This window comes from Orcinus orca, chromosome 16 (assembly GCF_937001465.1).
Source record: "Orcinus orca chromosome 16, mOrcOrc1.1, whole genome shotgun sequence".
Lineage (NCBI taxonomy): Eukaryota > Metazoa > Chordata > Mammalia > Artiodactyla > Delphinidae > Orcinus > Orcinus orca.
In genome coordinates, this window is record NC_064574.1 from 86,356,595 (window position 1) to 86,371,900 (window position 15,306).

Sequence of the window (15,306 nt, forward strand, 5' to 3'; positions counted from 1 at the left end):
CACCTTCAGGACCCCTGGGCCTCTTTGCAAAGGCCACAGCCTCCCAAGGACTGACCACAGCCTGGCCCAGTCTCCATGATTTAGTTTATCATGATGTCCTGTACCGACTACAGCTATTTCTGCTTTCATAAGCAGTGTTGCAATGGAAGAAGAGAGACGTAAATGTGGCTCGGGCCGGGAAATGTCAGCTGCCCTTGTTAGAGGCAGCTAGGGAAAGAAGAAGAAGAAGTAGTAGAAGAAGAGGTATGAGAAGTGCAAATTCCCCTCACCTCCTTTGCAGGGGATAAGATAATCCAGGAGAATGGACAGGTGAACCTTCCTGATGAATCTGAACTCACGCACCCTCAGCCCTATCCCAGCCTCACTGCCGTGTTTCTGTTTCAGACGTCTCGTGGGTGGTGTGGAGTAATGCAGAAGTGGTCGGAACCCACCCCGGATGCTAAGGCGATTACAACGCAGCAGTGTGAACGTGGCAGGTCTCCCAGCCTCTCACGAGCTTCAGTTCCCTTATCTGTATAAGGCGTGAAATAATGACGCCCGTTTCCCACAGCGTTTACACATGATGAGAGAAAGGGTGTGTGCAGAGTGCTGGCCCCTAACGGCATTTCTGCTGGGAGACCGGCTGGGAAGCACTGCGGCGGTCCCGGCGTGGTTGATGGTGCCTTAGGCTCAGATGGTGGTAGGAAAGGAGGTGGGGGCAAAAGGATGATCAAGAGAGATTTGGGAAAGGGGGGACAGAACGGAGAGGGTAGGCTGATGGAGGGAGAAGGGGAGGGAGGGGTCGAGTGTGATGCCCGATTTCTAGGTGGGCATTTGAGTGGGTGGTGGTGCCACTATACCCAGAGGAGAACAGTTTGGGGAGCGAATTTTGTGAACCTGGTATTCTGCGTGCAGAGTGACAGCACACACATCAGGGAAACAGTTGGATGTTTGCATCTTGAACTCAGGAAAAGGGGTGCAGGCTGGAGGTGGGAGCGTCAGAGGTGCTGTAAGTGGGTGCCCTCACCCCAGGGGTCCACCACGCCGAGTCCCTGCACCTCCCCCACCCCCCAATCCTGGCAAACCCTCTCTGCCACCTCCTGCTTTACCCTCCTGGCCGCTGGAATGGCCAGTAGGGCCCAGATGCCACAGAGGCTACATTTCATTCTGGGGGCAGCAAGAGCCCCCAAAGGGAAGGGAGAGTGGACCCTGGTCTGGCTTGAGAAGCTGGAAGAGCAAAACCCAGCCCCCCAAATCGACGTGCTCAAGGCTATCCTGGGGGTATGGACAGGAAGCCTGGGGACCCCTGGAGAGGAAGCCACTGGCTGAGTCCGGGTGATCTATGCAAAACCAGAAAGGACCAGCCTCCTCGCAGAGTTAGAATGAGCTGTTCTCAGGAAGGAGCCTGGGAGATGTTAAACCTCCTGCCACCTGGTGGCATCTGTCACCAACAAGATGCTCTTAACGAGGGGGCTCATCTTGCTTGCACACCTCCAAGTTGGGGAGCTCACTCCCTACACTTGGGCCACCCAGACCTTCTGCCTCTCCTCCCTGGGAAAACTCGCCCATAGTCCTCTCCACCATTTGCCAAAGGGCTCTGCTTCCTTGCCCATCTCTCTCCTCTTGCAACGAAGCCTCAGAACAACCACCGTGATAATCACAGGACATTCCCAGTGGAGTCACCTCGTTTGCACGTTCAGCCTCTACCCTGTACAAGATGCCAGGACCTGGGTGAGGTCCCAGGATAGGGTCCACGCCACAGGCGTGAGGGGCAGTTCAGGGGTCATCACACGTCCTCCGTCAAAGCACCAGTGCCCGATAGCACCTGCTAGTTCTCTCTCTTTTTTATTTATTTATTTTTTTGTGGTATGCGGGCCTCTCACTGTTGCGGCCTCTCCCGTTGTGGAGCACAGGCTCCGGACGCGCAGGCTCAGCGGCCACGGCTCACGGGCCCAGCCGCTCCGCGGTATGTGGGATCTTCCCGGACCAGGGCACGAACCCGCGTCCCCTGCATCGACAGGCAGACTCTCAACCACCGCGCCACCAGGGAAGCCCTGCTAGTTCTCTTAAAGTTGCCGGAACACCCACACCTCCTCTGCTGCCTTCCTGAGTCACGTTTGCTGCATTACCTTAAAGGGCCGGCCTTTCAAGCAAAATGAGTGTGGCGCCATGTAGGTGATGTGAGAGGTTTTCAAGGGTAATGTCGAGCCCCCCTGACTTTGTCCTACGTGTAATGCAAGCATGGGATGCAGCTCTGCCACGCTGCAGGGCTCAGTCTCAACCGCGTCCCCATTGTACAGCTGAAGAAAACTGAAACTCAGAGAGCAGTGCGAGGGGCTCCAGAGCTGCAGCCGCGGACACAGCCCCCAGCGCAGAGCGGGGCGGCCACGCCAAGGAGGCTGCCCATCCAGGCACCCACCGTGCGCTGGACGAGGGAGGAGGAGGCTCTGGGTGGGGCCACTGAAGGCAATTTGATGCCACAAATTTGGTCAAGAGAACTAACAGCTCCAAAATGCGTGCATGGCATGGTGGGCCCAGGTTTGCAAGCGTTGGTAACTGGGGAAAGACAAGTTTGCAACTTCTAATGCATGGGCCACTCCACAGCTTCACAGTGAAGACCCTGCCCCCGAGATCCACCAGCTCTCTTTTTTGGCCAACTTTCTCACCTGACTCAAGACAGAGTGTAGAAAGACCAGCCTTGCGCCACCACGCTGCCATCTCTAATCGCCCGCGGTCACTCCACAAAAGCACCAGGATCTTCTCCAGCCATGACTTGCCAACTGCCTGAGCTTCCCCTTATGTGTCACTTGGGATCAGCGGCACCAACCACAGTGGCTTTGGATGGATGTTTATTTCTCTCTCAGGTTAAAGTCTGGTGGTAGGATGTAATAACAATGCTGAGAGACATCTCTGCTCCCTGAGGACCCAGTCTCCTTCCAACTTCCCACTCCATCCTCTGTAGGGTGTGGCCTCTGCCCTCATGGCCCCAAGATGGTGGCTAGAGTTCCAACCATCACATTCAAATTCCAGGCAGCAGGATTGAGGAAGTGAAGAAGAAAAGAGGTAAGAGGAACATGCTTATTATCCTTTATGATAAAGAGTCCTGGAAGCAGTCACTTCTGGTTTATATCCCGTTGATCAGAACTTAGTCAGGGGGCCATACACAGCTGCAAAGGAAGCTGGGAGACAGTATTTTGGGAGCTGTGGCCAGCTAAAAGTTGGGGTTCTATTATCACGGAAGAAAGAGAGCAGATAAAAGGGAGCAATCGGCAATTTCTGCTCTTCCCAGGCTCTGGGGCCAGGACGGGAAAGCAGAAGGCGTCCCTCCCCGCGGTGGCCTCGGCACTTCCCTCCAGGTGAGGGGAGTGGGCAGTGGACGGTGCCCACACAGCAGATCTGCAGAAAGCAGCTGGCAGAGGCCCTGAAGATAAATGGGACCCACGTTTCCACCTCCACACACTCCTCCAGAGAGGAAAACATGGCTTCAAGGAAGCCCCTAACACGTCTTCCTTGACAGCAGGCATTACGAGGAGGTGGCCAGGCCGCGGCCTTCTAGGTGCAGGTCACACGCTCATGGGGTGCCTGCCACGTGCCAGGCGCACACAAGGGCAAAGACGCCCCACCTCCCACTAGCGCCAGGAGACATGAAGGCCGCCACCTCCCTTCCGTGACGTGCTCTGCCCAGGGTGGCTCCTGCCACCAGGGGGTGTGGCTCTGCCACCAGGGGGTGTGGCTCTGCCACCAGGGGGTGTGGCTGACCCCACGACCTCCAAACAAGGCGGCTCCTGAAAGTGAGGGATGAGGCCGCCAGTTTGAAAACTGCCTCGAGCGCCAGAAGCACAACGAAGGAAGGTGACGAGGCAGCTCACACAGGGCGGCGCTCAGAGCTTTTCTGGTTTTGTGTTTTGATTTTTTTTTTTCTGTCTTGAAAGAGTGACTGAAGCTTATTCAATCCTAATGCAAATGGAACCTCTACTTTTGGGTTCCCCATTTACGTGGCTGGTTTCATGTACCCTGACAATTCTATCTTGCTCCCAACAATTAGCGACGTTTTCCTCTCTGCATTACTGGGGTGTCGAGAGGGACCTGCGATCGCAGTGGGGGATGGGAGAGTTTCCCTGGGAGCCCCTGTGTGCAGTGGCCAGTGTCCCTCTTCAGGCTGGCCAGGGCTTGTGAAGCACGAGCTTAACTGTGCGCATCAACCTGGCCAGGCCCACGGTATCCAGCTGTTTGGTCAGATGCCGGTCTAGATGTTGCTGGGAAGGTATTTTGTAGATGAGATCAACTTTTTTTTTTTTTTTTTTTTGCGGTACGCGGGCCTCTCACTGCTGTGGCCTCTCCCGTTGCGGAGCACAGGCTCCGGATGCGCAGGCTCAGCGGCCATGGCTCACGGGCCCAGCCGCTCCGCGGCATGTGGGATCCTCCCGGACCGGGGCGCGAACCCGCGTCCCCCGCATCGGCAGGCGGACTCCCAACCACTGCGCCACCAGGGAAGCCCGAGATCAACTTGTAAATCAGTAGACTTGGAGGGCAGCAGATGACCCCCCTTGATGTGGGTGGGCCTCATGCAAGCAGCTGAATGTGGAAAGAGGAAGAAGCCCGAGGTCCCCTGGGGGAGCCCCTGAAGAGGCAACTCTGCTGCGGCTGGCCTTCGTACTCCAGGCTGCGGCGTCAGCTCTCCCCTGGGTCTCCCGCCAGCCCTGCAGATTTCAGACCTGCCTCCTCCTACAGCCACGTGAGCCGGTTTCCTCAGGTGCATCTCAGTCTCTGTCTCTCTCTTTCCCTCCCTGTTTTGTGTCCACACACACACACACACACCACACCCCTTTGGTTCTCTTTCTCTGGAGAACCTCAGCTATTACCTGGGGGTTGGGACAGTCTTCCCTGCCTCTCACCAGCAGCCATTCCGGTAACCCCAGTGGCTTCCGCAGCCTGAGCCTGACCTGCGGGGCGATACCCTCGTGTCCCAGCCCGAAGAGAATGTGCTCCCAGAGCAGAAACCATGGCGTGGGGTGATCCTGGGAAGAGCGCCCATGATCGGAATGGCCCCAAGAAAGGCCTGAGGCCTTTGGGAGGGGCTCCCTCTGCTGAAGGTGGCTGGCGAGACAGTTACGAGGCAGCTGCGGGACCTGGTGCAGAGGGCCGCAGGAGGCTGGGCCTGGGGCGGGCTGCCCCCGACGCGTCCCTGCCAGAGCCCCTGTCTCTCAAATCCCAACTTCGGGGCAGAGAGACCCCGGTACCCGAGTTTATCCTCTGCAGCCTGCCTGCCCCGGTCTGTACACTGGTCTTCTTGGCCTCGTGGCGCTGCCGCCCCAGTGCTTGCGGGGGTGGCTGGGGGACAGTGGGCTGTGACGTCGGCCTCCGCTGTCTGTAGACCCTGGGGGGGATGGGAAGACCTCAGAGCAAAGCCAGAGTCCCAGCTAGGGTGGCTGGCAGGTCCCTGCCTGGGGTGGACGCCCGGGCCTCGGCCTCAGTCTCCTGCCAGACTCAGTTCAAGACCGGTGTGGACTCCTGCCCCTTCCAGCCCTGCCCACGCCGCGGCCACCTTCTGGGCCTGTGGGACTTCACCTCCCTGGCCTGGAGCCTTGCTTCTGAGTCTGTCCTGGCCTTTGCTCCTCTCATAACACCAGGCCTGTCCCCCAGGACCCCTTCAGCCAAGGTCTCCACTATGGTGAACACATGCCGTTAGGACCAGGGAATCCTTGTGGAATATTTCCCATCGCTCATGTTTAAAGAAACATTGTTTAAATCAACTATGCACAATTGGCTGTTACTCACCCTACTCTGGTCTGGGAGCTTCTGGCCACAACCTTTGTAAACACCTTTGACACCGTTTCCCCAAGAACCCTTAAAAAGAAGGGCATAAAATGGGAGACTCTTAACCTTTTCTGAAACAGTAACATAAAGGAATGGCTTAAAGGTACAGCAAGAGGGACCAGGGCTAGACATAAGGAAGAACTTCCCGCACAGGCCCAGCAAGTCCTGGTGGTCTCTAAGCCGAATGTTGCTTTGTACACATCCGTACAGGCAGCTTGGTTGTATGCTGGGTCAGTAGTGAGAAAATGGTGCCACGATGTCAGAGGGAGTTTCCTATTCCCAGAAAGGATTCAGGCGACACGGGCCTCCTAAGCTGGGGCGAGGATGACATGAACGTGGGTGCTGATGTGACTTAAGCCATCACTGGGATTGATCAGATACCCAGACACCTGGGTGTTCTTGCTTCAAGATACAAAAACAAGACAATAAAAGAAGGGGGAAGAGGGAGAAATGGAGGGCCATTGGCACAGTGACAAACATGTGTCTCGTGTTTTAAGGTTAACACGCAGGACACCCAATATTGTGGTAAACTCGTAATTTCATGATAGGGCTAGCAAATTTGGAAAATTACAAATCTGCTAGGAAGAGGTTTGGCTAGAAGTTAAATAAACCAAGCAAACCTGCTTTTGAGTGAAAGAACAAGGGTGCACGATTTTCATCAGGTTCTAGACCTGTGCTGTCCACTTAAGTAGTCAGTGGCCAGAAAGGCTGCTGAGGCAAGCTAAGTCATGTGGGAGGTACACACACTGCTGCCCTTCCCGTGACAGACGAGGGGATGTGCGATGAGCGCTTATGTCTGAGAAGCACGGGGACTGCTGTCTCAGCCTCCTCGGCAGAAGGGGCGTGCGGTATCGCTCGACTCTGAGTTACAGGCGCATATGCTGTACACCACCTCAGGTGAGGCGACGTGTGGTGAACTGTCACGTCTGAAGTACGTGTGCACTGCTGTCACAGCTCCACCGTTGACAGGAGTGTGGTGAGCAGTTGCCTGTGAGGTCCACGGGCACACTGTGCAGCCTCCACAAGTGAGGAGACACGCGGTGACTCGTCGTGACGAAGGGACACGTACACTGATTCCACAGACTCGCAGTTTAAGGGGAGTGTGGTATCAGACAATTCTGAGATAACTACGCATGCTGTCACAGCCTCCTCAGGTGAAGAAACCTTTTATATTCATCAGGTCTGAGGTAAATGTGCATGCTGTTCACAGCCTCCTCAGGTGAGGGAAACTGTGGTATCGGTCCGACTAAGGTGGATGTTCAAGTTCTCTTAGCCTCCTCAACCACACATGGTGACTGGTCACGTGTGAAGAACGTGTGCAATTCTCTCACAGCCTCCTCAGGTGAGAACACATGTGGTGACTGGTCAGGTCTGAGGTAAATAAATGTAGATGCTGCAACCGACTCCTTGGGTGAAGAAGTCTTTTATATCCATCATTTCTGAGGTAAATATGCACACTGTCACAGCCTCCTTAAGTGAGGAGACAGGTAGTGACTCATCGTGTGTGAGCTGCGTGCAATGCTGTAACAGCCTCAGCAGGTGAGGAATCTTTTTTTTTTTTTTTTTTTTCCGGTGCGCGGGCCTCTCACTGCTGGGGCCCCTCCCACTGCGGAACACAGGCTCCGGACGCGCAGGCTCAGCGGCCATGGCTCACGGGCCCAGCCGCTCCGCGGCATGTGGGATCTTCCCGGACCAGGGCATGAACCCGTGTCCCCTGCATCGGCAGGCGGACTCTCAACCACTGCGCCACCAGGGAGGCCCGTGAGGAATCTTTTGATATGGGTCACGTCTGAGGTAAATGTCACTTAGTGACTGGTCCCGTTTGAGGAACACATCCCCCTTCATTAATAGGTGAGTGGACCTGTGGTATAGTGCCTGAGGTAAATGTGCATTCTGTCACAGACTCCTCAGATGAGGAGACACCTGGTGACGGGGCACACTTGAGGGATGTGTGCACTGCTCTCACAGCCTCCTGAGGTGAAAAGCCTTCTATATCGGTCAGGTCTGAGGTAAACGTGCATGCTGCCACAGCCTCGTTCAGTGAGGAGACACTGGTGACTCGTCACGTGTTATCTGCACAGGCGATGCTGTAACAGCCTCCTCAGGTGAGGAGACTTATGTTCACTGGTCATATCTGAGAATCATGTGCAATGATGTAACAGTCTCATCAGGTGAAGAAGCTTTTGATATCTGTCACTTCTGAGGTAAATGTGCATGTTGTTCACAGCCTCCTCAGGTGAGGGAACCTGTGGTATCGGTCCGTCTGAGGTAAATGTACGAGCTCTCTCAGTCTCCTCAAGTGATGAGACGTGAGGTGACTGACTACGTGTGAGGACTCACCTGTGGTGAGTGGGCACATTTGAGGGATGTGTGCACTGCTCTGACTGCCTCCTCGGGTGAAAAGTCTTTCACATGGGTCAGATCTGAGGTATAGGTGCAGGCTGCCACAGCCTCCTTAAGGGAGGAGACATCTGGTGATTTGCTAGGTCTGAGGTAAACGTGCGTGCTCTCTCAGCTTGCTCAGGTGAGGACACACGTGGTGATTGGTCACGTGTGAGGAACACGTGCAATTCAGTTATAGCCGCCTCAGGTGAGCAGAGCTGTGGTATCGGTCATATCTGAGGTAAAGGTGCCTGCAGTGACAGACTCCTCAGGTGAAGAAGCCGTTTATGAGGTCTGGGGTAAACGTGCACACTGTCAAGCCTCCTCAGGTGAAGAGACCTGTGGTAGCTGGTCACGTTTTTTCAGAACACTTGCTATTCAGTAATAGCCTTCTCAGGTGAGGGGACCTGTAGTAACAGTAATGTTTGAGGTAAATGTGCATGCTGTCTCAGAATCCAGAGGTGAGGAGAAGTGTGGTGATTGGTCAGTTCTGAGGTAAATGTGCATATGCTGTCACAGACTTCTCAGGTGAGGAGTCATGTTCTGAATGGTCACACTTGAGGGATGTGTGCACTGTTCTCACAGCCTCCTCAGGTGAAAAGCCTTTTATATCAGTCAGGTCTGAGGTAAATGTGCATGCTGTTCACAGCCTCCTCAGGTGAGGGGTCTTTGGTATGGGTGCATCTGAGATAAATGTACACACTCTCTCAGATTCCTCAAGTGAGGACCAACGTGGTGACCGGTCATGTTTGAGGAACATGCGCGATTCTGTCACAGCCTCCTTAGGTGAGGAGAACGTGGTGACTAGTCACGTTTCAGGAACACGTCCAATTCAGTAACAGCCTCCTCAAGTTATGGGACCTGTGCTGTTGGTAAAGTGCAGGCTCCCTCAGCTTGTTGAAGTGAGGAGACACCTGGTGACCGGTCACATTTGAGGAACACGTGTATTTCAGTAATGGCCTCAGGTGAGGGGAACTGTGGTAACGGTCACATCTGAGGTAAATGTGCATGCTGTCTCAGGTCCTCCTGTGAGGAGACACGAGGGGACTGGGCACACTTGAGGGGTGTGTGCACTGTTCTCACAGCCTCCTCAGGTGAAAAGCCTTCTATATCGGTCAGGTCTGAGGTAAACGTGCATGCTGCCACGGCCTCCTCAAGTGAGGAGACACTGGTGACTCGTCCTGTGTTATCCGCACAGGCGATGCTGTAACAGCCCCCTCAGGTGAGGAGACTTATGTTCACTGGTCATGTGTGAGAATCATGTGCAATGATGTAACAGTCTCATCAGGTGAGGAAGCTTTTTTTTTTCTTTTTTTTTTTTGCGGTACACGGGCCTCTCACTGTTGTGGCCTCTCCCGTTGCGGAGCACAGGCTCCGGACGCGCAGGCTCAGCAGCCATGGCTCACGGGCCTAGCCGCTCTGCGGCATGTGGGATCTTCCCGGACCGGGGCACGAGCCCGTGTCCCCTGCATCGGCAGGCGGACTCCCAACCACTGCGCCACCAGGGAAGCCCCAGGTGAGGAAGCTTTTGATATCGGTCACTTCTGAGGTAAATGTGCATGTTGTTCACAGCCTCCTCAGGTGAGGAGGCACGTGGTGACTGGTCACGTGTGAGGAACACGTGCAATTCAGTTATAGCCTCCTCAGGTGAGGAGAGCTGTGGTCTCGGTCGTATCTGAGGTAAAGGCGCCTGCTGTGACAGACTCCTCAGGTGAAGAAGCCGTTTATATCCGTCACGTCTGGGGTAAACGTGCACAGTCACAGCCTCCTCAAGTAGGAGACACAGCTGACTCGTCACGTGTGAGCTACTCCTGCAACACCGTAACAGCCTCGTCAGGTGAGGAGACGTACGGTGACTGGTCACGTCTGAGAGTCACGTGCGATGCTGTAACAGCTTCGTCAGGGGAAGAAGCGTTTGATAGCGGTCCCGTCTGAGGTACCCGTGGCTGCTGTCATGCCCTCCTCGAGTGAGGAGACACGTGGTGACTGGTCACTTCGGAAGGACATGTGCGTGCTGTCACAGCCTCCTCAGGTGATGGGCCCTGTGGTGTCGGTCACATCTGAGCCGCAACTGCACTCTGTCCCAGCCTTGGCAGGTGAGAAGACTTGTGAAGGGGTCACGTCTGTGGGCACATCCGCTGCTGTCACCACCTTCACAGGCGCAGGGTTGTGTCGCATCCGTCACGTCTGGTGGACGGCTGTCTGGTGTCATACCACCTCAGGTGAGGGGACTCGTCTGAGCTGTCGTGTCTGAGGTACTCATGGCCGCTGTCACTGCCCCTCTGGTGAGGGGCGTGTGGAGAGCAGTCATGTCTTAGATGCCACAGCCTCCTCGAGAGAGGACATACATGGCGCCCGGCTACGCCAGAGGGACAGGTGCACTGCTGTCGCGGCCTCCCCGCTTGGAGGTGTGTGTGTGGCATCGGTCACGTGAGGTACACGCGCATGCTGTCACACCACCTCGGAGGAGGGGACGTTGCTGGACTGTCACATCTGAGGTACCCGTGCACCGATGTCACAGCTCCACCGGCGTGGCGGCGTGCGGCATCAGCCATAGCTCAGGTATACGTGGCGACTGATCACGTCTGAGGGACACCGCGCGCTCCTGCAGTCTCCTCGGGGCTCGAAGTTTTTGCTCTCGGTCATGTCTGAGGTACACGTGCGCTGTTGCGTGAGCCTCCTCAGACGAGGGGGCGTGTGGTGAACCGTCACGGGTAAGGGACACATACGCTGTCACAGCCTCGTCAGGTGAGGGGACATGCGGTGAGCACGCATGTCTCCGGTACAGGCGCCAGGCACTCGTGCCCCCTCAGGGGAAGGGCCTGTGGCATCAGTCGCGCGCGCGGTGCACAGTCCCCTCAGCGGAAGGAGCAGGTGCAGCGCTGTCACAGCTCCACCGCTGGCAGGGCGCGCGGTGACGGTCACGCCTGAGGCACGCACGCGCGGCTTTCACTGCCCTGACGGCGGAGGGCACGTGTGTCTGGGGGAGGCCGGCACTGGCCTCGGATGCGCCGGGGCAGCAGGGGCACCCTGCTCGGGCCGGTGCTGCTCTGCCTGGTGGCGCTGGGGAAGGTGCCGCCGACCTCGGCACGTGGAGCATGTTTTCATCTCAACAGCGAACCGGAGAGAAGAGAATATTATTATTTTCGGGGACCACCCAGTGAATCCTGGAAATAGACTAAATAATGAGTGTTTGATGCACCATGTTTGGACCTACTACGTGTCGGCTGTTTACTGAAGTTACCCTTTTGTTCTCCCACAGCCCTGTGAGGGGTTATGTCTCCTGTGAGCTCCTGAGCTCGGGCCTTTCTGGAACGTTCCCCCTCTGGCTTTTGGCCCCTCTCCCTTCTCCTCAACCGCGCTCTTCCCTCCTTCCTCCGTCCCTCTCCTCTTTGCTCTCAGGGGGCCTTGACATGGCAGTGAGAGGATTTCCTGGGTTCCTGAACAGTTTAATCAGATGTCATCATCAACAGGAAGGAAGCAAGGGAGGGGTGGCGGGGAGAGAAGGGGGCCTCTGCCAGGGTTGGCTCGGGTGCCCACTTCCCCAGGGCTCTGCTCAGGGTCACTCCCACCCATCCGTTCATCCGTCCACCCGACTGCTGTTTACTGGGCGTCTGCTGTAATTACTGGGCACAAAGCAGCGACTGAGGCCAACAAACACCCCTGCGCTCGCCAACCGATAGACCCACGGGGGGAAGACGATGAACAAATCCATAAGCTCAGCTGCAGTCCCTTCGCTGGGGATACGCCCCACGGTCGCAGTGTGCAGCGGCGCAGCGGGGGGAGGCCTTGCTGAGCCGGGCTCTGGAGGTGGCGAGGAGGAAGCCATCTGAGTACCCTTGCACTTTATTTCACATGATCTTAGGATGTGCTGCTGGTCAACCAGCTTGTCCACTGCAGCCACTGGGAACCGCCTCCCTCCTGCATAAAACCGGCTGGGGGGCCTGTGAGGTCTGCTGGGGACCCTTTACCTTACTCTGTGAGTCAATCAGGGCTCTGGAGAAACAGAACCAATAGGAGAGAGAAACACATACATGCATCTATTTATCCGTGTTTATGTACATGTGTTTATGTGTATATAAACACATAGATACACATTTATGTACATGTTTGCATGTATATGTATATATATACATACACTCACACACAGACTTACTTTAAAGAATCGGGGCTGGTGAGTGTAAAATTCGTCAGGCAGGCCAGCAGCCTGGAAACTCAGGCAGGAGCTGATGCCACAGTCTCGAGGCAGAATTTTCTCTTCTCTGGGAAACCTGCGTTTTTGCTGGTAAGGCCTTTCAACTGGATGAGGCCCAGCCACACTATCCCAGATACTCTCTACTTGCCGTCAACTGAGTGTAGATGTTCGTCTCACCTACCAAATACCTTCACAGTGGCACCTAGATGAGCATTTCATGGAATCACTGGGTACAGTGGCCTGGCCAAGCTGACACCTAAAATCGCCACCACACCACGTAACTCCATCTAGACCCCCAGATAGTAACGCCTGGGGCTGCAGCTGCCGACATCCCTTCCCCCAAATCACGGTGCCTGGAAGCAGGTCAGATAACAGCCCCCAGTGCAGCCCAAGAGGACGTGCTCCAGCCTTTTGCATCTTCATCCTCTGGGACCGAGAGGGGACCACTTTGCTTTTTTCTGTTCTTTGTTTGTTTTTTTTTTTCTAAATTCATTTATTTTATTTACTTTTGGCTGCGTTGGGTCTTTGTGGCTGCATGCGGGCTTTCTCTAGTTGCGGCGAGCGGGGGCTACTCTCCTTGCGGTGCGCGGGCTTCTCATTGCGGCGGCCTCTCTTGTTGTGGAGCATGGGCTCTAGGCACACAGGCTGCAGCAGTTGTGGCACACGGGCTCAGTAGTTGTGGCTCGCGGGCTCTAGAGCGCAGACTCAGCAGTCGTGGCGCACGGGCTTAGTTGCTCTGCGGCATGTGGGATCCTCCCGGACCAGGGCTCGAACCCGTGTCCTCTGCATCTGCAGGCGGATTCCCAACCACTGTGCCACCAGGGAAGGCTGAGGGGACCACTTTGGGTGGAGCTGGCTCAGCTCCCCTAGCAAGATCCTCCTCTCCTCCCTGAGGTCCTCCCAGACCCCCCGGCTGAATCCACAGCCCCCGCTGCCAGCTCCCCAGCACCCTGTTGCTATGTCTATCATCCTGCTATCGTACTGGGTTGTACATAGTGGTTTGTGTCTCCTCCCAGTAGATCGACAGCTTAAGTCTTAGAGAGTATCTTGTTCGTCTTTATGTCCTCAGGGCCTGGCACTGAGCTGGACACTTAAAACATTGATTTGTTATTGACTGATCGACCAACTCATTGATTCATCAACAGACTCGCATTTACAGGCTGCAGCTCAATATCTATGCTTGGCTCTCGAAGGCCATACTCTGCCGATGCACATTATCTCTTTAAGAGAAAGGCGTTCTTCTTACTTTTAAATGTTGGAAGACTTGCAGTGAGATCAAGTAATCTCCAAATTGCTGCAGGCAGAGGCAATAATATTAAGAGGTTCTTGGTTTGGCGAATAGCCTTTAAGGGAAATAAACGCTGCCCGTTTTAGCAACATGACATCATCAGATGTTTTCTCCACTTGCCTGAAAGTACACCTGCTAACATTTAACGAATGGGCTGAAGTAGTAGCCAGCTTCGCTGGCATTTTCCCCAAAGTCTCCATCAAGCTCCAGTTCGGTCATTTTTCTGAAGTGAGACTATGAGATAACCAGCTATTATATAAACAGCTCATATAAACAGCCTGCTCTTCTCAGAAGACAGGAATGTGAGAAGAGCTCTTTCTCCGGAGAGGAGCTTGGAGTCTGGGCTTTCTCTGACCATGCTTCTTGTCCCTGTGCCACGCGCCTGAGACCAGACTCAGGGAGACGGAGCGCACGCCGGTGGAGAGCCGTGCGGGGCGAAAGTGCTCCCCACACGGCGGCCACTGCAGGCGCCCACAGACAGGCAGGGGGTCTCAGTAGACCCCACGCCACCACTCGTGCCCCATTTCCGCGGCCCCCTGCGCCCCGTAGTGTAGCCATAAGTCTAACTCAAAGGGGCATGGACTTTGGAGTCAGGCTCAGGTCGGGTCCTGCTCTCTGGGGATCGGGTACAATTTCTCTCGTCTCTGAGCCTCAGTTTTCACATCTATAGAATGGGCGTGATCGGCCCTGCTCCAGGGGACTGCTGTAGGAGGCCCTGGCGCACCGGCTGCCATCAGAAAGCGTTAGCAGCTCTCAGCAGCGCTGCTGTGACCGTGGCGCGCCGGGTCCCTCCCGCACCTCGAGGGCCTCGGGTTCCCGCTGTTCGGCCAGAGCACGTGGGCCTCCCCTCTGGCCAGGGCCACCTCGTGCGGCTCCGCGGCCCTGCCCGAGTCCCCAACCCCGTCGGCCTCCACTGGCTCCTTGGCCCTCTCAGGGGGCCTGTCCCTGTGCGCGCTCCCAGCTGCAGCCACAACAGAGGGGTCAGGGGTCAGAGCACAGGCCACGCCCGGGGAGCCTGGGGAGCCCTGGCATCCCCCTGTCTCAGAGTCCCCATTGGTCCCAGCTGGTCTCCTGGCCGGCGTGGGCGTGCAAACGGGGCAGGATTGGGTCTGCTACCTGGTGCCTTCTATGCTTACGAAGAACAAGAATTCATGAGCAAAACTGGAAGGAAGTAAAGAATTGGTAAACATTTGTGGCAGGATGGCCGAGTGACAAAGTGCCCGCCCTGCCTCCAGTCCGACCCACCCAGGACCGTCTGGGTGACGGGGGCCGCCTGCCGTGTAAACACTCCTCGGTCCCCTCAGCTGTGAACCTTGGAGACAGCAGCACGGCCGGGGCTCCGTGAGGACGGGCTGGGAGGACCCAGCTCAGGGCGACACCTCCAAAGGCACGCAGGGCGCCCGACCGAACCTAAACTACAATGAGGGTCATGTGGAAACTGCAAGGAAGGAGGACCCAGAGGGAGAGAGGGCTGGGAGCGGCGGGTGGGATGGAGGGAGCGCTTCCTTTATTAGAATTCCTCTAGTGCGGTGCCCCGCTGTTTGCGTGATTAAGAAAATAAACAGGAAGGAAGGAGGCAGGGGAGAAATGGGGGAGGTCTGGCGAAGAAATGGACTCAAGTCCCAGCGCTGCGGCCTGTAAGCGG

General features: G+C 56.0%; 1 long non-coding RNA gene across 2 annotated transcripts; it reads left to right on the forward strand.

Annotated features, from left to right (window-relative positions):
- Window positions 1–795: 795 nt before the first annotated feature.
- On the forward strand, window positions 796–12,856 carry LOC125961533 (uncharacterized). Of its 2 annotated transcripts, XR_007472363.1 has the most exons (3): window positions 796–7,590; window positions 7,799–9,466; window positions 9,695–12,856. It is a non-coding gene; the product is annotated as an uncharacterized LOC125961533 (long non-coding RNA). The 2 variants fall into 2 exon arrangements; XR_007472362.1 differs by having other exon boundaries at window positions 796–9,466.
- Window positions 12,857–15,306: the final 2,450 nt, after the last annotated feature.